General features: G+C 39.2%; 1 protein-coding gene across 1 annotated transcript in view; it reads right to left on the bottom strand.

The window, feature by feature from the left end:
- LOC132392750 (collagen alpha-3(VI) chain-like) overlaps window positions 1-22715 on the bottom strand; it is a 176841-nt gene extending 154126 nt beyond the window's left edge. The window contains exon 1 of the mRNA XM_059967060.1: window positions 22464-22715. The gene's annotated coding sequence lies outside the window, so the exon portion shown is untranslated. The remainder of the gene's footprint in view (window positions 1-22463) is intronic.
- Window positions 22716-22942: the final 227 nt, after the last annotated feature.

The raw sequence follows: 22942 nt of genomic DNA, 5'->3' as shown, positions 1-22942 counted from the left end.
GGAATAGATGGTGGTTATGTCAATAGATTAGTAGGGGGCAGAGGTCAAAATACAATGGAAAGACAGTGTTTCTGAACTCTTTCCATTGACAGCTCAAGAAATGCTCACACCGTGAGCGGTCCATGTATTATAGTTTTGGGATACTCCTTGCAGACTCAATACCTTAGTGTTACTATTAACCACATCCATACCCAATTAACAGAAACCACCTTAAGTAATTTGGAATGCTTTTTCCTATTTTGTTGCTCTTTTTAAAATATAAATCAGAGTCATTCATGACTAGAATTTGGGACTACTTCACTGCTTTAGAACTGCCTTCAAAAACAATAACCGATTCTTTTAATTTTTGGATATCCCGCGAGTATTTTTTCCCACCAATTCCAACTTGCCTGTAACGAGAAGCGTAAGAAATATAGAACAACTGAAGCTTGGCCCAAAATTCCTCAGAAATTGAACATTGCCCATCTTCAACATAATGCTTCAGACAACATCCTGAATTTCCACAATTAAAGGATACTTTGACTGAGTACTGCATCATAGGCTCCTGCAGGTCCAAAATACAATCCTTGTCATTAGTGATCATTAAACTTTCCTACATTCCCTTTTTACCTTAATGGGCAACTGCATTAGCAAGCGATGTACTGAGCCAATCCAGCTAAAGTAGCTTAGAGTTCAGTGTCTCAGTTAGGCCACTACATTTGACCTCAGTTGATGTATGCTAAAGTGAGGAATTTTAATCTGGTTGTGAGGAGACTCCTGCTCAGAAATGCATAAACTTGTGAACATTAGAAAACAGAAGTTGTTGCAGAAATTATGTCATCAACAGCCCATTTTCACAGAATGACAATGTACTGGAATGTTTTTATTATGCATGGAGTTAAACTCCAACAGCAATCCAGGGAGAAAGAAAGCAAGCTGGAAAAATAAATACAATTGCCTTTCAAATTCAAATCTGAAAGGTATTTGATTCAAACCATATTTAAAACCCACTGTGAGTTATGGAAACTATTCAACAAAAATGATATTTAATGCTAGAAGCTCATTTACAGTGATGCCACGTAGACACAATGGAACTTAACCTGCCAATTTTGAAATGTGTGACAACCTTTGCCAATGCAGTACAGCAAAGTGATAATGACTCATATGGAGGAATGGCAGGGTTCTAACATGATATCCAGGAGACCATGAGATTCCACTATTCCTTAATAACACCAGTGGCAGAGAACCTGCCCATTGTGATCCAGTCTTTTCTCAATTTTTCAGTTTTCTCAATCCTTAATTACTAAGGATATTTTGAAGTTTAAACATCTACAAACTTTTTATTTTCATGATGATATTTTTAATTTATTGCAGGGAAGATGCAATTCATTTTATGCTTAGACACTCTACCCGGACTTCTCAAAGATAATTCAAGTGATATTAACTTAAAATGCAAATTATAAAATTCAATGATAAGGTACAATAAATTACAGTCAGGCTATAAAAGTGTTGGACTCAATGTAAACCACAATTTCATCAGTAACCCACCAGCGTAATAAAAGCAGAGTTTCTATAAATTTGAGTAACCGTCCTGATTCTAATGGACATTCCTTCTGTTTTCATATGAATATCACAATTATTTTGCATTGGATTTAAGAGAATAAACATCAGCATTTCATATACAAGCATACCATCAGGACTGACGAAGGGTCTTGGCCCGAAACGTTGACTGCTCATTTCAACAGATGCTGCCTGACCTGCTGAGGTCCTCCAGCTTGTTTGTACATGTTGACAGTAAATACTAATGCTTCTCAGTGACCTTGTAATATTTTTCTTAGTTACTGGTTTAGCATAGATTGCTGTGTGCGGCCTAAGTCTGTTTACTTCAAATGCAACTGCACTCAAATCTAGAATCCCAGTAATATTTCTTCTCTTTCGAGAACTAAATTGATCTAAATTACATTCTAGGTTCCATTAGCCAAACACTTAAGAACATTTAGCTGCTAAATTTAGTTCATAATCATTACTAAAATGCTGATGAATTATGAATATATAATTATTATTAAAATACTAACTAGTCCTGAAGAAGAGCTGAAACTCAACTGCATATTCTTCTCCACAGCCTGATCTGCTGAGTTCTTCCAATAATTTATATGTGTTGCTCTAGATTACCAGTGGCTGCAGATGCTCTTGTGTCACAAAAATACCAGTTTCTTTTCTTTCAGGACTTGACAGTTAAGAGTTTCATTATCTGATAAAGAAATAGTCAGGATAATTATTAATGATCATAGTCAGTGATTTGTAAATTGACAGGGCATCAGGGGAACATTGAACTATACGCCTACCAATGAACACTCATCCATACTAATTTCATTTCCCTATGTTTGTTCCATCTCCAGAGGTGGTATAAGTGCTCAGGTAGACTCTCCTTAAAGTTGTAAAATTGTAAACTCTGTTTAACTGAGTTAAAGTCATGTGGCACAGAATCAATCCCTTCAGCCTACCATGTCCATGCCAGCCATTACAACTACTTGTGCTACCATTTACCCATATTAGTTCCATAGCCTCATTGCCCTGGCAATTTAAATACTTGCCCAGATGCTTTGTAAATGCAATTCGTTGTAAGAGCTGCATATCACAGCCATCCTTACCAATGCACCTTAAAAACCTATTCATTAAAAATTGCATTAGCCAAGCAAAGAAAATTCAGCACAACATGGCTGAGTCCTAACTTCCCGTTTCCATGCAGAGTTAAACCAATTATTTCTAGTCAGGCTTTCTGTGTTAATGTTCCAACTTCATTTCTTCCGAACCTAACAATTAGCGGAGGGACATTTTTCATCTCATTTCATCTTAGCCCATGAGCCTGCCACAAAGCTAGAGAAAGCAAGCTTAATATTGCATCATCCAACAGGAGTCAGTGCATGGAAACTTGAACAAAAAATAAAATATAATAATCTTTAAGGCTGTTGAAATCACTCTAAACCAACCTTAGAAACAGAATTGAATTTTAAAATCACCAATATCCGTTAGTCACATTGTTAATCCCTCAACTGTAAGATGATCTTCTGATTTTGATTGTTTACACAGTATCCTGCAACTTTACCTGACTAAAAGTGTGTACAACAGATGAAAGATATGGCCAACATTTGCAATTCCATTGAAGTTCTGCTCACAAATACCACCAACCAACCAGTTTAATTTCTTCCAAATGTTCTTTGCTATCCAAAAATGTTAAACTCACAATTAAATCTTTCTGAGTGGCATACATTAATAGAAGCAAGTAGCAGACTTCCTCTAAATCTAAATAATAATAACAACATTCATTCCATTGCTTTTTTTGTCTATATCTCACAGCTCCTTTCCCAGAAGTTTGGGATATGTTCCATTTGAGTTTTTTGCCTTTTAAGGATACTGTACATGCATTACTGCACCCACCATGAGTCTTTTGCTCAAGAAATAAAATCAAAAATAAGCAAAGGCAATTAAATAGTTGACAAGTTTCTCCCTCACTTAAGAAGACACTAATAATTAAATCTACTCATCAACAAAGCAAATTACTAGAAGTAAATATAATCCCATATCTGACTCCGTTTTGTTCCCTGTCTGCTTTTGTATCCTGCATCATATTTAATTTTAGAAAGGGGTTTGCCTGATAATTTCCCCTAATTTCCCATTCTTCTCATTTTCTTCTATTTCAATGCTATTTATTTCAGCCTCATCTGAGCTTACTGGATATGAGATCTGAGATATACATTAGATCTCTCCAATTCCATGATGAGGGAGTGTTAAACAATCTATTGTTCTGTGGCACTTATTACAACTCCTACCTTTGTTGTGGACTGTTGAGTATTTAATATTTTACTAACATTGTAAATATATTGTTTGATTAAGGAATTACATAATGCATTATAGGTTATATGTAAAAGTATGTGAATGGCATATGGCATTACGCCAGCATGTCATACTGTACGTTCACACCCCACTAATAGTAAAAGCAAAGTAGATTTACTTACTCCATATTTTTCTTTCGATTAATTTCTAGAGTTACAAAACATAAAGATGGCAACGAGGAATTTTAAACAAATCTGAGACGACTACCTACCTGTTGAAGCACAGCAAAAGGGATAGTGAATACCTTGGAATAATACTCATAAATCTTTTAAAAAGAAATAACTGGCTACATCAGAAAGACAGACACCTTCAATTGCACAAGAGATAACTGGTTATTTTATACTGACTGAATTCAACAATATTTTAAAGCAACTGGGATAGCTGATGAGTGCATTGGATGAAAAAGGCATGCAACTCGTTTAGATGTTGAACTGTTCCAATCAAACCAGCTGAAGTGAGCTTTGCTGATATCATGAAAGAAATGCAGGAACATTTAGAATCGAAACCAGTGGTGATTGCAGAACGCTTTATATTTCAGAAGCAGAATCAAAACATGGGGAAGCACATTTCAGCATATGTGGCTGAATTGAAGAAATTAATCATTGTCAGCTCAGTGATAGGTTTAATGATGCATTAGGAGATCACTTAATCTGTGAAATCTTACAAGAAAGCATTCAAAAATGGCTCCTAACTGAAATACAACTCACAATTAAAAGAGTAATTGAAATCACTGTATCAATAGAAAGCTCCGACCAAAGCACAATTGAGTTGCAGTCAGGAATGAGAGAAAGTGTGAATGAAAATGTGGAGTCAAGATGGTGGTCTGTCTGACTGAACAAATTAACCTACTGCTGTGGCAGAGGCTCACACACACCAGATCATTGCAGGATTAAAGGTGAAACTTGCAGAAAATGCAACAAAGTAGGATACATAGAAAGAGCATGTCTGGTAGATAAAAACAAATGGATTGCACAGGGAATCAAAAAATATAAAAGTTCAAGAAGATTACTAATCTGCATGTTGTTAATGAAAAATCTGATAATGAGAGTGACACAGGACTGAGTAGCCTTGAGATTTACGATGTCAAAGCTAACAATAGACAAGCAACATGGCTTCCATCAGAAGTGAATGACAAATTAATCAAAATGGAATTGGACCCTGGCTCAGCTGTTTCAGTCATTCCATAAGGTATGCTTGAATGGCATTTCAAAGATACTGAAGATATCCAACTGAGAACATACTCGAGAAAAGATAACTCCCGTGGGAATGATATTTGTAACAGTGAAATACAACAATCAACAAGCCACATTGAGCTTGTATGAGGTAAAAACAGGAGGGCCTGCAATAAGGGGCCCTGACCTGCTGAGACAACTACAACTAGACTGGAGACCCATCTACCATTTGCATGCCAAATCTCCTGTCAACTGAAAGAAAATTAAGAAAGGTACAGATGATGCCGTAACAGTGTTCAAGGGTGACATCAGAAAACTCAAAGAATTCAAGGGTAAAATAGTGTTGAATGAAAGTGCCACATCCAAGCTTTACAAAGCTCATCTATAGTTCCTTATAGCACCCATGATAAAGTAGCTAGTGAGCTAGATCACATGGAGTATGAAGAAATTCTTTCCAAGATTGAGCGGAGCCCATGGGCAACTCTAGTGGTCCCAGTAGCCAAGAAGGATGGGTCTGTCTGGATCTGTGGTGATCTTAAGATCACTATCAACCTAGTGATGAAAGGAGATCAATACCCTCTGCCCAGGGCAGAGGAGATCTTTGCAAACCTCTCTGGAGGAAAGCACTTCAGCAAAGTGGACTTAGCTGAGACCTACCCACAGATGAAGAAAAATGAAGAGTCCAAAGTGTTTCTAATCATAAACTCTCACAAAAGGCTTTATCACTATAATAGGCTTATTTTGGGAGAAGCATCGGCACCTGCACTCTGGCAGAAAGCTATGGAGCAGGTGCTGTAAGGTTGCCCAGGCACTCAGTGTTACCTTGATGACATCAATATTATCAGTAAGGATGACAAGGAACATCACCAAAATCTCCAGGCAAAGTTAAAAAGGTTAGAGGATTACGGGCTCAGAGCACAGTGCAACATGTATGCATTCTTTAAACCAAGTAGCACTTACATTCGTAACACCATTGACAAATAAGGATTAAACAAGTGTGCTGAGAAAATTCAAGCAGTGGTGGATGCTCAAATGCCAAAGGATGTGTAACATTTGAGGTCTTTTTAGGATTTATCAATTACTATAACAGGCTCCTGCCAAATCTGGCTACTGTGCTTCACCCCTTGAACAAATGGAAGAGGCCATGTTCTTGCTCATACCTTCCACTATTGTAGTTAAGATTTTAATTATTTGTTATAATCTGAACCAAGTTTCCCACCTTTTATCAATTATAAATGGGATTGTTGCAAGTGTGCCTCTGGTGTAGTCTCCCTTTTAATGGCCTACTTCAGTGCAGTTGCAGGAAATGACCCACAGTTCTCTAAAGTCTTTGTGTATAAAGTCACGGCCTTTAACTAAAGGCAACAGCACCATCCACAACATGAATTGAGAGAGGGCTCTATTACACTGTGTAAATTGTTTATGTCATGTCAGTACCAAAATTATTGACACTACGTTTCCACTGCACTAAAAGAGAAACGTTCTAAGATCAAATTTACTTTTCAGGAAATGCATCAAATAGTCTTTGTAATAGTGAAATGTTGGTAATCCTGGCCAAGTGCCCTTTGAGCAAAAGCTCATTAGGCTAATTCCAAAATGCCAGTGGTACCAACGAAAGCTAACATTGTGAGAATCCTCAGCAGAAAGAGGCTGCATGGCAGTTTTCCCAATGAAAACCATGAAATAAAAATATCTAGATGATATCGTACCAAAGTCATGAGAGGATTGTGAAAAGCACGGTAAAGTAATGTGAATGGAAGATCATGGCTGAAGTTCAGCACTTACCATTTATAGCAGCAACTTGGGAGATTATTACACAGAGCTTTACTTAGCTTTGTGTATATAAATTAAATAAATGTGGGGGAAGGTATAAAAGGAAATAATGGGAGAGGGAACAAATAGTACAACATTCAAAAGCTTTTGTTTCTGAAGTCCTTAATCAACATCGAATAGCATACGTATGCTGACCTTTTTTTTGGCAAGTGTTGCAAAACACTGGGTCTATGCATGGAGATATATAGTGAGGTTCATTTTGGTTCTTAACATGGTGTGATTAGATTTTAAATATTATTTTCACAATGGTTTGCAAAAGTGAGCACTGAAGGATAAATATGGCAATAACCCTTGGCCTTTTCAAAGTTTAAAGTATTTTTTTATTATCAGTGTACATATATGTCAGCACATACAACCCTGAGATTCATTTTCTTGTTGGCATTCTCCACAAATCCAGAGAACAGTAGCTATTACAGGATCAAGGAAAGATCAAGTAGAGTGCAGAAGACAACAAACTGTGCAAATGCAAATAATAATAAATAGCAATAAATAACAAAAACATGAAATAACAAAACAAAAGAGTTCTTAAAGTGAGATCAATGGTTGTGGGAACATCTCAATGCATGGGCAAGTGACTGCAGTTATCCCCTTTTGTTCAGCAGCCTGATGGCTGAGGGGAATAGTAAATGCTCTTGAACCTGGCTGTGTGAGCCCTGAGGTTCTTATACCTTCTGTCTGTTGGCAGCAGCCAAAAAAAATCATGGTCTGAGTATTTTGGGGTTTTCTGTAGTTAATAATCAAGATGACAGCAGATAATTCAACATAGTCATCCACTATCTGCAGATTTGGATGCCATCAACAAACATAAATGTTATTGATGGCTTTGGTGTTCTTCTTGATACAAGTTGGATGTTTCACTCTGCTGCCATTATCAGGAAGCTTCTTTTTCATGTAGCTAAGCAAAAAGCTTTCTCCATAACCACTATGCTTGGTTCTACTCTATCTACCTTTCAAATCTTTAGCTATTCATGGGTGAGACATGATATTTGTATGAGATTTACAGCTATGAATATCATACTTCAGATTCTGTTTGCATTATTGTAGTGGTGTAATTAATTTAGCATTAATACCACTTCAAAAATAGGACAGTAAAGAATTCCTCATATCGAGTGCCTATAAAAAGGATCCACCGCTTTGGAAGTTTTCATTTTTTATTGTTTTACAACATTGAATCACAGTGGATTCACAGTTGGCTTCTTTTGACACTCTTCAACAGAAAAAGACACTTTTGTGTGAAAGTGAAAACAGTTATTTACGAAGTGATCTAAATTAATAACAAATATAAAACACAGAATAATTGATTGCATAAGTATTCACCCCCTTCAATTCAGTATTTAGTAGAATAATCTTTTTGGCAGCAAATACAGCTTTGAGTCTGTGTGGATAGGTCTCTATCAGCTTTGCACGTCTGGACACCAAAATTTTCACCATTCTTCTTTACAAAACTACTCAAGCTCTGTCAGATTGCATGGGAATCATATGTGAACAACACTTCTTAAGTCCAACCACAAACTCTCAGTTGGATTGAGGTCTGGATTCTGAATTGGCCACTCTAAGACATTAACTTGGTTGTTTTTAAGCCATTCCTGTGTAGATTTGGCTTTATGCTTGGGGTCTAGCTTGTTGGAAAATAAATTTTCTCCCAAGTTGCAGTTCATCAGGTTTTCCTTCTGAATTTCCCCATATTTTGAAGCATTCACTTAACGCTCTACCTTCATTACTTTTCCAGGGCATGCTACAGTGAAGCATCCCGACAGCATGATGCAGCCTCCACCATGCTTCGCAGTAGAGATGGTGTGTTTTTGATAATATGCAATGTTTAGTCTGGTGGCCAAAAAACTCGCTTTTGATGTCATCAGACCACAGAATCTTCTTCCAGCTGACTTCAGAGTCTCCCACATGCCTTCTGGTAAACTCTAGCCAAGAAGTCATGTGAGTTTTTTTTTCAAAAGTGGCTTTCTCTTTGTCACTCTCCCATAAAGCTGCAACTGGTGAAACACCTGGGCAACAGTTGGTGTATGTGCAGTGTAGTGTTCCTGCACAGGTGTAAAAACTCTGAACTAAACACCAAGTATAAACCGGAGTCAATGAGGCGTGATTCCAGTAAGATTAACCATTTACAGTTCACTCTTCCACATTAATATATGGTGAAAAATGTTGATAAAACAATACAAAATATATACAGTATTTTTTTTCCTTCTTGGCATCACATTTACATCATAAATACTTGGAAAAGTAAAACAACAACAAACTGTATTACATTAAAGTACAACATACAGTCAGAATCTACCTACGCCATCAACTGCTTTAAATACCTCAACACAAACTATCCGCAACTCCTTAAATAACAAAGAACATAAACTTTATCAACCATCATTACTTTTTAACAGAATCAGCGTTAAAATTTTTACTTCAACATATCGATTATCTTATGAACTTACGGCTTTGTTTCTATGATGTTTCTAGTGCGTAGAAAGAAAACTTTTCTCACATTGATCCTGCACACACAAGCCCCCTCCTTCCTGTTGCTCCAAACCGGCATTTTCCCACAAGATGCAGCGAAACCGGGTGTGATGTCATCACATGCCACGATATATCACAGACAACAAATTTAATTTCAACAAACTTAACTTTAACTAGAAAACGATTACAAACTAATTACTAAAGCCAACATATAATAAACTAAAGTAATGCTTTATGGGCAACACATGCAGTCTCTCCCATATCAGCCACTGAAGCTTGTGACTCCTCCAGAGTTGTCATAGGTCCCTTGGTGGCATTCCCTCATTAGTCCCCTTTTTGCATGGTCACTCAGTTTTTGAGGACAGTCTGCTCTAGGCAGATTTACAGCCCTGCCATATTCTTTCCATTTCTTGATGATTTATTTAACTGTACTCCAAGGGATGCCCAGTGACTTGGAAATTTTCTCGTATCCATCTCCTGACTTGTGCTTTTCAACAATCTTTTCGTGGAGTGCTTGGAGTGTTCTTTTGTCTTTATGGTGTAGTTTTTGCCAGGATACTGACTCACCAGCAGATGGACCTTCCAGAAACAGGTGTATTTTTACTACAATCAATTGAAACACCTTGACTGCACATGGTGATCTCCATTTAACTAATTACGTGAATTCTAAAACCAATTGGCTGCACCAGTGATGATTTGGTGTGTCATACTAAAAGGGGGTGAATACTTATACAATCAATTATTTTGAGATTTATGTTTGTAATTAATTTAGATGACTATGGAGATCTGTTTTCACTTTGACATGAAAGAGTCTTTTTCTGTTGATCAGTGTCAAAAAAGCTAAATTAAAAACACTGTGATTCAATGTTGTAAAACAATAAAACACGAAAAGGGAGGGGGTGAGTGAATATTTTTTATAGGCACTGTAAACAGCAGTTAAAAATGTATACATTAAGGAGTAATGCTATTGGTAAAAGCAGAAATTTGTACTCTGGAGCCTCCTCAATAAAAATATTGTTGGTGTCTTCTCTGTGTGGGTTAAATAGGAATTGCATAAAAAACAGTTTATGCAATGGTCCAACAGAGAACAGAACCAATCATTTTGTGGTTGGAAATCATTAGGGCTCTCACTCCAATGACAACTGATCTTTTGCCACAAGATGAATGTTGAATGTCTGAGGAACCCAGCAAAACTGGCTCTTCTCAGGCAGTGCTTAACAATTTCCCTCAACAAGAACCAGGATTCATATGTACATACACAGTTATGATGTACACTATAACTGGCTCCTGTGAAGAATCTCTGGTTTTCTCTGGAAGGAAATATCGGCACTGGTTGGAAGAGCATGGCCAAGAGATCTAGCTAGTTAATTATAAGCAAAACAATTCCCAGATTGCAAACTTAAGGACACTTCAAGGGAAGAGAATCAACTATACAAGTTGATAGAGGTGTATAAGATGATGAGAGGCATTGATCGTGTGGATAGTCAGAGGCTTTTTCCAGGGCTGAAATGGCTAACACGAGAGGGCACAGTTATAAGGTGCTTGGAAGTAAGTACTGAGAAGATTTTTTATGCAGAGAGTGGTGAGTGCATGGAATGGGCTGCCGGCAATAGTGGTGGATACAGATACAATAGGGTCTTTTAAGAGGCTCCTGGATAGGTACAAGGAGCTTAAAAAATAGGGCTATGGGTAACCCTAGTAATTGCTAAAGTATATGTTTGGCACAGCATTGTGGGTCGAAGGGCCTGTATTGCGCTGTAGGGCTCCTATGTTTCTATGTTTCTATGTTTCTAAGTACTTGAAAACTAATATCCACTAGAAAACCCATGACATATAAAGCATTTGGCGAGCGGAGGTAGTGGTGCAACAGTCACTCCAGGTCTAGTCAAAGGTGAATTTGTTCATCTTGTACATCTCATTTTATTATCACAAGTTACCACTGGATACTAAAAACATCAAGCACTGCAGGACTATCCCATCAGTGAGTTTCTTGATAACAATGAAGCTGGACTTACTGCTTACCGTCAGATGGTGTGCACTGCAAGTGATAATCTTGGACATTTTTATTGTGAATGCAATGCACTGTTGGGCATTGGTAATAAAGAATCCTGGAAGTCTGGTTCACTGGTTCTTTGGCAAGACTGACAGCAGAGGCTCGGTTGTGGCAAGGACCAGGCCATCCTGCGGCAGTGTCACCTGTTGAAGCCACCCAGGGGAAGAGATGCCAGGACAATTTGGGAGAGGACAGGGGCCTCTGTGAGTGCACCTGAATCCATCATGTATTGGGGCCCCTCCCATTGGTGCTACCCTCCAGTGTTCACTCGGCGCTGCCCTCTGGTGTTCGTTTGTGGAAGAACAAACTGGACTGGGAATACTTACCATCAAGAACAGTCATGGCAGTCAGGGACTTGGGCTTTATTATCTTTTTCTTTGTGACTGTATGTTTTTTTGTGAAATCGTTGCCAGATGTGTTATTTGTGCTATGTGCTATATGCTGTTGGTAATGTGTTTAGCACCTTGATCCCGGAAGAACAGTGTTTTGTTTGGCTATATTCATGTATAAGTACTTAAGACCATAAGATATAGAAGCAGTATTAGGTCATTTGGTCCTTCAAATCTGCTCTGCCATTTCATTATAGCTGTTACAATTTTGCTCTCAGCCCCAAACTTCTGCGTTCTCCCCATATCCCTTCATGCCCTGACCAATCAAAAATCTATCAACGACATCTATTCTGAGGCTGTGTCCTCTGGTCTTAGACTCTCCTTCCATAGAAAACATCCTCTCCACATCCGCACTATCAGTAGGTGTCAATGAGATCATCCCTCATTCTCCTGAATTCCAGTTAATACAGGCCCAAAGCCATCAAATGCTTTTCATATGACAAGCCATTCGATCCTGGAATCATTTTCATGAACCTGTTTTGAACCCTCTCCAGTTTCAGCACATCCTTTCCTAGATAAGGAGTCCCAAAACTGCTCACATTACTCTAAGTGAGACTTCACCAGTGCTTTATGAAGTCTCACCATTACATTCTCGCTTTTATATTCTAGGCCACTTACAATGAATGCTAACTTTGCACTTGCCTTCCTTACCACAGACGCAACCTGCAAATTAACCATTAGAGAATCCTGCACAAGGATTCCCAAGTCCCTTTGCAACTCAGAATTTTGTATTTTTTAATCCATTTAGAATATAGTCTATGCTTTTAGTTCTTCAACCAAAGTTCATGACCATACATTCCTGACACTTCATTGCCCATTCTCCTAATCTAAGTTCTTCTGTCGCCTCTCTACTTCCTGAAAACTACCTGCCCCTCCACCTATCTTCATAACATCTGTTAACTTTGCAACAAAGCCATCAATTCTATCATCTAAATCATTGACATGTACTGTAAAAAGAATTGTTCCTAACACAGACCTATGAAACACAACAAGTCACTGACAGCCAACAACTTTATATGCACTCTTTGCCTACTGCCAACCAGCCACTGCTTTATCCATGCTAAAATTGTTTCTGTAATGCCATGGTCTCATAGCTTGTTAAGCAGCCTCATGTGTAGCTCCTTGTCCAAGGCCTTCTTAAAATCTAAGTACAGAACATCAACTATTTCTCCTTTGTCTATCATGCTTGCTATTTCTTAAAAGGATTCCAACATATTTGTCAGGCAAGATATTCCATTAAGGTAGCCATACTGATTACCGGCTATGGGTGAATGATAAGTGAACTTAATCTTGAACTTGAACTTGGAAAGAACAAAAATGATCCAACAACTTAAATGCATTCTTGAGTACAGTTGATACCATCTGCAATGGAAACATTATGGGCCCAGGCCATCAAGAGCCAAGAATGAATGCAAACTTATTAAAGACATAGAGACATTCAGGCCAAAGAGGAAGATCACTTGGTAGAATTTCTCAAGAGTAACACAATAAGGGAACAGATTTTAGGTTTTTTTTTAAGTAGTAACTAAGAAAATTGATGAAGGCAGGGTGGTAGATAAGATTTACATGAATTTTTAAGGCATTCAATGAGGTTTCACATAGTAGGCTGGTCCAGAATGATGAGGAACAAGGGTTCAGAGGTCCACTAGCAAATTAGATCCAAATTTGGCTTGATAATAGGAGGCAGTGGATACTACTGCATGGGTATTTTTCTGATGGAAATCTGTAATAAGTGGTATACTTCATATTTTGGTGCTGGAAGTTTTGTTGTGTCCAATAGATATAAATGACTTGGATGAGAGTGTAGGCAGTCTGATCAGTAAGCTTACATCGGACATGAGGATTAGAGTCCTAGGCAGCAAAGAAGGTTTTTTGGGGATACAGCAGGTGATAGATCAGCTAGGAAGTTGGACAGAACAGTAGAAGGTGGAATTTAGTTCCAACAGATGTTCAGCAGTGGATTTTGGGAACTAAAGTCCTGGTAAAAACTGAGGGTAAGTGACAGGAACCTCTGAAGCACTGCAGCACAGAGAGACCTTTCGGTGGAAGTTCATTGTTCACTGAAAGGAGCAATGGGGTGGGGAATAGGGCTGTGAGAAAAGCATTTTGCATGCTTGCCTTGGCTGAGTCATTGCATAAGAGAGTTGGGACATCATGTTGTAGACACTTGATGGAATTCATAAGAATTTTTTATTTATTATTCATTTATACAACACACACAAGATGGTGGCGCAACACAGCTTGCAGCAGCCACTCCAGAGCTGATTATCTGTTATTTGTGCAGTGGGGTGCCGTGCGCAATCATAATCAGATGAAAAACGGACGTGGGAGCATGGAGGAACATTGGGAAATCTCCAGGAAGACCTTCTTTGTTGCTGCTGCTGCTGTGAGGTCCGGGACTCTGCTGGGAAGAACAGGCTCCCAGTCCTCGGGGTCACGTTGTCGATGGCCGTTGGCGGGGGCGTCTTAATATGCTCGGCAGAGGATGGTGCTCGGAGAAGCTGTGCCAGAGGGGATGGTTGGAGGCTCGGAGGTTCGACGGACTCGGAGTCCGCTGCGGACAGAGAGCTTTCATTGTGTGCTGCGTCTGCGAGGCTGAGTCAGGTAGCGCCGTGGAAGTCCATAGCGGGGGTATTTCCCTCTGCCGCTGGCGTGGGATGACGAGTCTATCAGGACCCTGTGGACTTGTGGAAACTGTGTGGTGGTTTCTTTTGAACTTATGGTCTTTTAACATCTTTAGACTATTTTTACTGTGCCCATGGTCTGTTTTTTTTTTATCAATTATGCTATTGTTTGCACTGTTGTAACTATATGTTGTAACTATGTGGTTTTGTGCAGGTCTTGTAGCTTTAGTTTTTGGTCTTATTTGGATTGGATTGGAGCTCCTTTCCAGGGAACGCGCTAAGACGGTAGCGTGATATTAATACGCAGCAGCCTCTCCGGACTCTGGATTGGGGATTGCCAAACGTTATATGGATTTTCTGGTGTAGTCTGTTTTGTCATATGCTTTTGTGCTATCATTCCGGAGGGATGTTGTCTCATTTTTTAACTGCATTGCATTTGTGGTTTCTAAATGACAATAAACTGCATCTGAATCTGAATTTAGAGATACATTATGGAATGGGCCCTTTCTGTCAAATGGCCCAGCAATCCACCTACTGAACCCTAGACTAATCACAGGAAAATTAACCTGCTAACCGGTACAGCTTTCGACTGTGGGAGGAAACCAGTTTACTCAGATGAAACCCATGCAATCACAGGAAGAACGTGAGTTAAACTTCCTTACAAAGGACACTGGAATTGAACTCTGAATTCCAATAACCAAAGCTGTAATAACATCACATTAACTGCTTCGGATGTTGCCTGAAATAGGGGGTTGCATTGTACTGGATTGATTGGGTTGTTCTCACTGAACTGTGAGAAGCTGAGTGACCTTATGTACTGTAGGTTTATAAAATCATGAGGGACATAAATAGGATAGAGTTCCACTTTCTTGCACTACCCCACCCCCTCCCAAAGCAGGGGAGAAATTTGAAAAAGATCTAACAGTCCCACAGAGACAGTGGTATATGAAATGAGCTGCCAAAGAAGGTTATAGATTAGATAAAATAACAACAGTTAAAAGATGTTTGAACAGGTTCTTGGAGTGGAAGAGTGCAGAAGGATATTGATTTAATGCAATTAAATAGGATGAGTGTGAAGAGTGGTCTGAAAGGGATTTTTTCTGTGTTGTGCAATTCTATAGTCCTATGATTTCACTCCATAACAAAAATATCTGATCTGGTCTCACCACTTCTTCAAAAGGCCATTTTCAAACTGATAAACAGTAAAATGTCAGGAGAGTGTGGTGGCCCAACCAAAATTCTAAAGATGGTGGAGAGAAACTTTAATTACAAATTCAAAACTTTGTTTTTCACTGAGAAGAGGAAGACATGCCAGGGGGTCTCTTGAGACATAATTGTGAACTTCCGTAAGAAGGGAGACAAATCTGTTCATAGTAACCATAGGAGATTCTCTTTGCTGTTGGCCACAGAAGGTTTCCAAGGATGAGGGGCAGTAACCACTGCACATTGGCTCATTTTGATCTCACATTAGCTCTTAATTCCGTGAACTGAGAAGGATTGGATTTTTTTGGTTGTCTCAGAGAGACCTGCCCACTTCATCTATTGTCAACTGATACACTGAAGCATACTAAAAAGTGGGTCTTACACTTTAAAATCCATACAACAGAAATTCTGTACCAATCTGTCCCTGGCTTACAACAGCACCCTCTGAAGATTATAGTTCATCTGTTCAAACACATGTTGTATGACGGAAAAATCCAAGGAGTCATTTTTCACTAACACTGCCCTCAGGAATTGAACTTACCTTTGCTTTCAACTTACTAGCAGTATTTGCCTATACAAGGAAAAGAGCATTTTAAGATCAAGACCTCAAACATGGCATAAAACTCTTTGCATACCATGCAACTGAGATACTTGGTTTCCTACACATTGGCAGGAGAAGGAAATCAACAGTTCTTTTCCCAGATCAACAACCCCAGCACCATAACACCAACAACACTCAATTAGCTCCAATGGTCAGGCCATATTGCTTACAAGCCCAATATGTGGCTCTTGAAATAGACATACTGGGTTGAGTTATGATGAAATACAGAGAGGTATACAAAGAAGATTCAAAATGCTCTCAAAATAGCCTTAAATAAGTGTAGTAATAGTCAAAATGTTCAAAAGAGAAGGAGCATTCAGATTGACAATAAGATATTTGAGTCATTTCATCTGAAGCCCATATGCTCCTAATCCACCCAGCTGCCCACCTCATCATTTCAGTACTGCAGTGAGGTTTTCATGTATTACATTGGCCTCAGAAACCATAGAAGGAGAGTGCAAAAGTCATCCTGAATACAATCAGACTCTCTAATAATGGTAAGGTACATTCAATAGAAGCATACAGGTAGATAAGTGTAAGGAAGAGTTTTAACATGTATGTAAGAAACTCTTTTCAATACAAGGAAATAGAGAAATGTTCTAATCCCACTGATAGGATACCAACATGATTTTAAAATTTTGAAAAAGATTATATGTATGAAGACAATCATGGGCAATGGAATATAGTTTTATTAAATATATACATGGCCACAATAAAAACATTTGTTTCCAATTAAAATGATGAAAGACTACTATATATCCTGCATAAACTTATTTACATCCCTCTGCCTGCACCCACCACTGACTCACCTCATCCTTTCACCAAAAATTAATTTTGGAACACACAAGTATCACCTTCAGGTTTATATTATTAACATGAGAAAACAAAACTCCAAGTATATGGAAATATTAAAATGCAAAATCAACCATGAGCAGAAAATTAAAATATCCACAAAGAAGCTGAGATCATATTTCCCAGATGAATACATGCATATTATCTTTTCTTCCATGGTTTAAGTCCTGCATTTAGTTAATGCTTAGTGGAAATCACTGACAAAGTTGCACAAACAAATGTAACTTTGAATGAATGAATCATGATGACATAAGGCAATAATTTGTAATAAATATTAATTTGTTAACTTACAAAGGACATTATCAATAAATGGGGATTTGCACACAAATCTCTTTTTCAGCACACTTTTTGAAATCAGATTTTATCAATTTCAGATGAAGCTAAATTACTTGTATTAAATGAAGCACACAACTATGTAAAGGCTTGCAATAAATTGGGAGATGTACAAGGATGTCATTAACAGTTAAATATTTTGATGCAACCATTTCCATTGGGTGCAAATATGATGTAAGTAGTTTTGTCATACATCATACAATATACAGTAGTTACTATGATGAGTCAATGAAAATTGGAAAGAAACCATGATTCACCATTCCATTGAAAAAACCTTGGATGTACCTAGGATAAATAAAAACTCGGTACCTCACAGGCAAGCCGATTTCCCATATTTTAGCACTTTATATGCAAAGATAGATGAATAAACTTTCTGCCTGGTTTCTAATAAATTGTATAATAAAGCAGTGCAGTATTAAGAATTCAGGAGAATAGAATGGGGGTGGGTAAAACGAACACAAAATGCAAATATAAAAGCAAACTACTACAATGCTGGAAGTCTAAAATACACACAAAATGTTGGAGATGAGCAGCTGTACAGAGATAATCACTTGAGGATCAAATTAATGTGGATGAGCTATGGACAATATTCATGAAAGGTCCGTGTGTTTAATTAACATTCTTGACTAAAGGATGAACAAACTGAGGCAATGGAGAAAAGTAAGCAAGCACGCATAGTATTGGGAATCACAGTCAGAAATACGAGACAGCTTGCAAAATCTTGGAATTTCAACTTAAATGCTGAGGGGTGAATCTTATAATGTGTTCTAACGAGACAAAGGTAGTTCAGAAAGTATTGCCCCTAGCAGCGTAATCCACAAAAAAGGTTCTGGATGGTAGATCGGATGGGATTCCCAAGGCTGAGTGGGCCAGATCCAGGCAACATGTTAACATGTAGAATAAAATGACAGGATGGGCTTCGGGTTCCTATCAGTGCAGCCTAGACCCGTTCCATACCGACCATTTACAGTAAAATATATTGTATCCTGCATATTTCACTCTATTTACAGGCTTGGTAGGTGCAACTTACTTTTTTTGCATATCAAATGGTTCTTAAATGACTTGAAAATATTAGGAAGGGAAGTTTTCGGAATACTGGCGTATGCACCTACATGAAAAAAACTAGTATTGTTTCGATCCTTCTGAACATTCCATTTTGATTCCCCATGTTAAAAGAAAATGTATTCTTGTTCCATCGTATCAATTATTTCGTGGTCTTTTCCTTCGTGGTCATATTTTATTGCAAATACGCCAAAATGCACACCGTCCACTTCCCTAGAGTCTCCGTATAGCCAAATCACACCCCTTTCACACTCCAACTCGCATTGCTGTCTTCATTCGATCCACCTGACTCACCAAGAGAGAGAAAACCAAGATCCCCTTGCAAATACCATTCAGCGCTAGAATTGTTCATTACCTAATGCAATGGGAAATTATCACCATCCACATATCTGCACTTGTGGTTTTGGGGATTGCAAACATACCTCCCTATTCCAATTGAAATGTTTTTATACTATTGTAACGTGTCCCCATTTACTTAATTGGGGGGTTGATGGTAGAAGATTCTTCAACCGGTTCTCCATCACGAGCCATCTGCTTACACAACTTTGGGGGTTTAGTATTTTGCCCGAGGTAAACACAATACTCAAGACCTGGCCACATCTGAAGACTGTACGGCTCCCACGTGAACAGCATCGCAACGCCGTTTGCATTCAACAAGCTGAATATCTATTTCAACTTAATGACAATCAACTCGGCTGTAAGAGCGGCCCAATGCACTTTGCACATTCGACATTTCCACCTCTATTAGTCTGGGAATGTAATTAGTGTTCTTCTTTATCTTGTTACTTGCCGTGATAGAATCGATTGAGCTTATTTTGCACGTATTAAAAACATCACCGTTCCGAAAGCAGTAAGAACCTTAAGGGGCCCGACGAATCGCCAGTATTTCTTGCCAAAGAATGTAAATAGGGACCGTCTCAGAGAGAACTAAGACAAACCTGTGAATTTCAGTTGGCAAACTCCTACTTAAAGACTAGGAAAAGAGAACGTTAGGGGATATTTGGAGGACGTAGATTAGAATGCGTTATTTATAAATAAGTATTAAGATATGGATTTTAGAAGAATAGACAAAATGCCTCAGGTGATTTAAAACTAAAACACGAACAGGATGTTGGAAATACCCCAATCAGGTCGTGTATGTGGAAATATAGCTTATTTTCTATCCTCACGGGTGTTGGATGATCAAAGTACTCCCAGCATGTTCTGTTACTTTTGTTTGCAAGTAATTCCTCTTCAGCAATGAATCTAATTTAGCCCAGGAACAGTTCAATTAACTTCTATCCATCTGGTGGTAGTGGTGGAGAAGAGAAATACAATTAAGTGTGTAGTTATAAGGTATATTATATAGATATTTTATATCTCTACCCACATATACAGAGTTGGAAGCCAGTGCCTTTTTTCCCAGAGCGGAAATTAACCAAAATGAGTGGGCACAATTTTAAGGTGATTGAAGGAATGTAAGATTCTTTGCTATACAGAGTGGCAAGAGCATGGAGCCCACTACAGGTCGGGACAACATGGTGGAGCGAAGGGCCTGTACCGTGTTCTGCTAATCTATGTCCGAACAACAGCAGAAATGGCGGCTGCTGCCGGAACAAGTAGAGACTGAAGTACCAGAATCCATTTCAGAGCCCTCTCCTTAAGAGAGTCAGTAAGTATTTTGCGATCCTACTACCGGTTCTTCCCCTTGAGAAGTTACAGTTCCCCAACATAGGACAAGATAAGATCATTAAAATAATCGAACCATTCGTTGGCCAACACGTCTGACACCAAATTTCTACCCCCGATATCCAAGTTCCTTGCTTCTTTCTAAAAAACATAAACGTGTGTGTGTGTGTAAATATATATATATATATATATCATATACATTCTTGTAACCCTGCTTCATATTCAGTATGGAACCAGCACTAGTTCGCGCTAGAGTCATTCTTCACACTACTCCGATAAGACTATTCTCCGCTAATCCTTCAATTCCCGTGGAAGCTCGATCAACGTGATTTATTAAAACAAAAAAAACGGCACACCAGTTTTGCCGCCTAAAACATTATTATTTCTTAAAACGGTTAATCCAACATTTATTTCACGGGGGCCGCTATTCAACCCGGCAGATGTACATAAACCCCGCCACCCCGCCCTTTTCATTTTCACCATTAGCTTCCACTCTCAGTGTGAAGATCATTAACCAGGTTTGCGGGATTGCTGAGATGTCCCGTCCGCCATGGATTCTCAGTGATAAAACCCACACAATATCAACGACGATTCAGTACAAAGCTTCGCCTTGCACTCTGAAAAAGGTATAAGCACAAATAATTGCGGTTCATGAAACGCCGAGGAAAACAGTATATTGTGCCTTTACTATTTCCCGACCTCAGTCTAAGGAAATCCTGCGCAAGTTTACCGTTTTGTTCTCTGACCTGTGGACGTTTCTTTTTCTCTCCCCCACCCCCACCTCATGAATCGCCCATAGCACCTCTATCTGTGGCCCCCGAAGGCGGGGACTGCGTCAACGTGAGAGCTCCCGTTGCCATCTGGAATTGCACCACCGACCTAGTCACTTCCCTCAGTGGTTCCTAACCTGAAGGAGCTACGACAAGCAGTAGTAAATCAAGGCCACTGGACTTGCTGTGTTGTCTAGAAGACAAGGTGGGTAGTTTTCTGCATTATAAACACGGATCAGAACTGAAGAAGCCGCTTGGATGAGCGGCAAGACGTCTTCTGGACTCCACAGCAAATCCAATTGCCTTGATTTACTTGATATTCTGCTTGTTATACAATGAGCTGGATGGCTGGGAACCTTCATGGACATTCTGAAGGGGCGACCTCATCACCACCACCCCCTTTAAAGGCTTCATTCAATCTTACAAACGGCGCTTGCTTTATAAGAAAACAAAAAAAAACCCTGTTAACTCATTGGGATGCGGGTTAATCCCGAGTTGCTCTCATTCTGAATTCTGGTATCAATCTCGCATGATGCACGCGGAAAATGTCACATCGCAAAGAAAGGGGAAACAAAACTCGAGACTACAGAACAAGAAGCCAGATGGATTTGTTTGTTTTAATTGGTTGCAGGAAATTATATGTGAAATTGCCTTTTATCATTCAGGTTACAACGAGTGCACGGCAAGAAAATAGTTGAAGTTCGAAGATTGTGTGGCTGGAATGTATCGAGATAAGAAAAAAACACAAAACTGAGCGAATGCACCTGGAAAAAAACTGGTGGGAAGTCTCATGTAAATGCAGGCGTAGAGTGCAATAGGCCAGAGCAATTTTATTCCTATGTCGAGGCTACTTAAGGGGTCTGTCAGCAACACGTAATGGTTAAGTCCAAACTCGACTTTGTTCATTCCATCTCATTCGCTCCCACCCCCCTCCTCTCCGGTACTGCGATAGACAAATTATATCTATTCTTTCTCAGCACGTCTCCCTCCTCCAGAGCCCCCTCCTCATTTAGTCCCCCCGCCCCCTCTGTTCTTTCGACCTGTCTGTTCCCCGCCTTTTCCGCGGTCTGCCGGAGGGTCCCCGTCTCCTTACACCGAAGCCACCGTTTTCCAGCCTGCACGCAACGCCTAGCAATCCGATAGAATTAAACCAGGTTAATTCAAGCCAACAGGCGGGAGTAAGTAATGCTTTCGTGGGCCGTTGAACAACAAAAATGCATGGCTTTATAACACGAATTAAATCAGGTGGTAATTGTGTATAAAATAATCCTAGTGTCAGCAGAATACAACAGACAGCTCAACCTCGCAGAGAAAACTCCCAACTCGAAGTTAAAGCTAAATGGGAAATTAAACACTCACACCAAACACTTACGGGGGATTTCTCATGGGAAAGTTAAGCAGTTCCTGAACAATTCGATCTGCACTGAAATAAAATACGAACTATTAATAAATCGATTTTTTTTTTGCTAAACTCATACATTACGAGCGAGTTACCCTCAAATAACGCCAGGAGAAGCAAAGTAATTCAGAGCCCAAGCGATTACGGTTTGCTGAAACTGACCCCTACCTCAGCTCGTAGTGGGAGAGTCGAAGCGTTCTTCAGTTTTCACTTTCTGGGCATCTCAGTGCGAAGCCGGTTGTCACCCAGCGGTGCTTCTTGCAGCACGGATGATTTCTTTATGTGGAGACTACGTTTTGGTGAAAGTGGGACTGGAATCTGGGACTACCTGCAGAGCAGCTCAGAGCTGAGTCGATGGAGGGATCGACTCAGAGCTGGGCGATCTCCAACTTTCAGCGACACGCCCGCAAATCGACCAAATTCGCAAATTGAAAGCAGACCAAAGAGTCTGAAATGTCAACCGACTGAGGTCATTGGGCGCCTCTCCAAACCTATTTTCCCCCTAAAATCCTTGATAGTTCTTGCTTTTGGCGTTTACGGTGCCCTTGTTCTATTAACCTGACTTCTTCCAGTAAAAACATTTATCATAATATTTCAACGGTCTTCTCCTGCTATAAATCACGCCGAATATGCGCCGCTTTGCATCA

The sequence above is a fragment of the Hypanus sabinus genome, chromosome 4 (genome assembly GCF_030144855.1).
Source record: "Hypanus sabinus isolate sHypSab1 chromosome 4, sHypSab1.hap1, whole genome shotgun sequence".
NCBI classification, from domain to species: domain Eukaryota; kingdom Metazoa; phylum Chordata; class Chondrichthyes; order Myliobatiformes; family Dasyatidae; genus Hypanus; species Hypanus sabinus.
The sequence above is the reverse complement of the archived record's forward strand: the minus strand, read 5'-3'. Positions and strand labels throughout refer to the sequence as shown.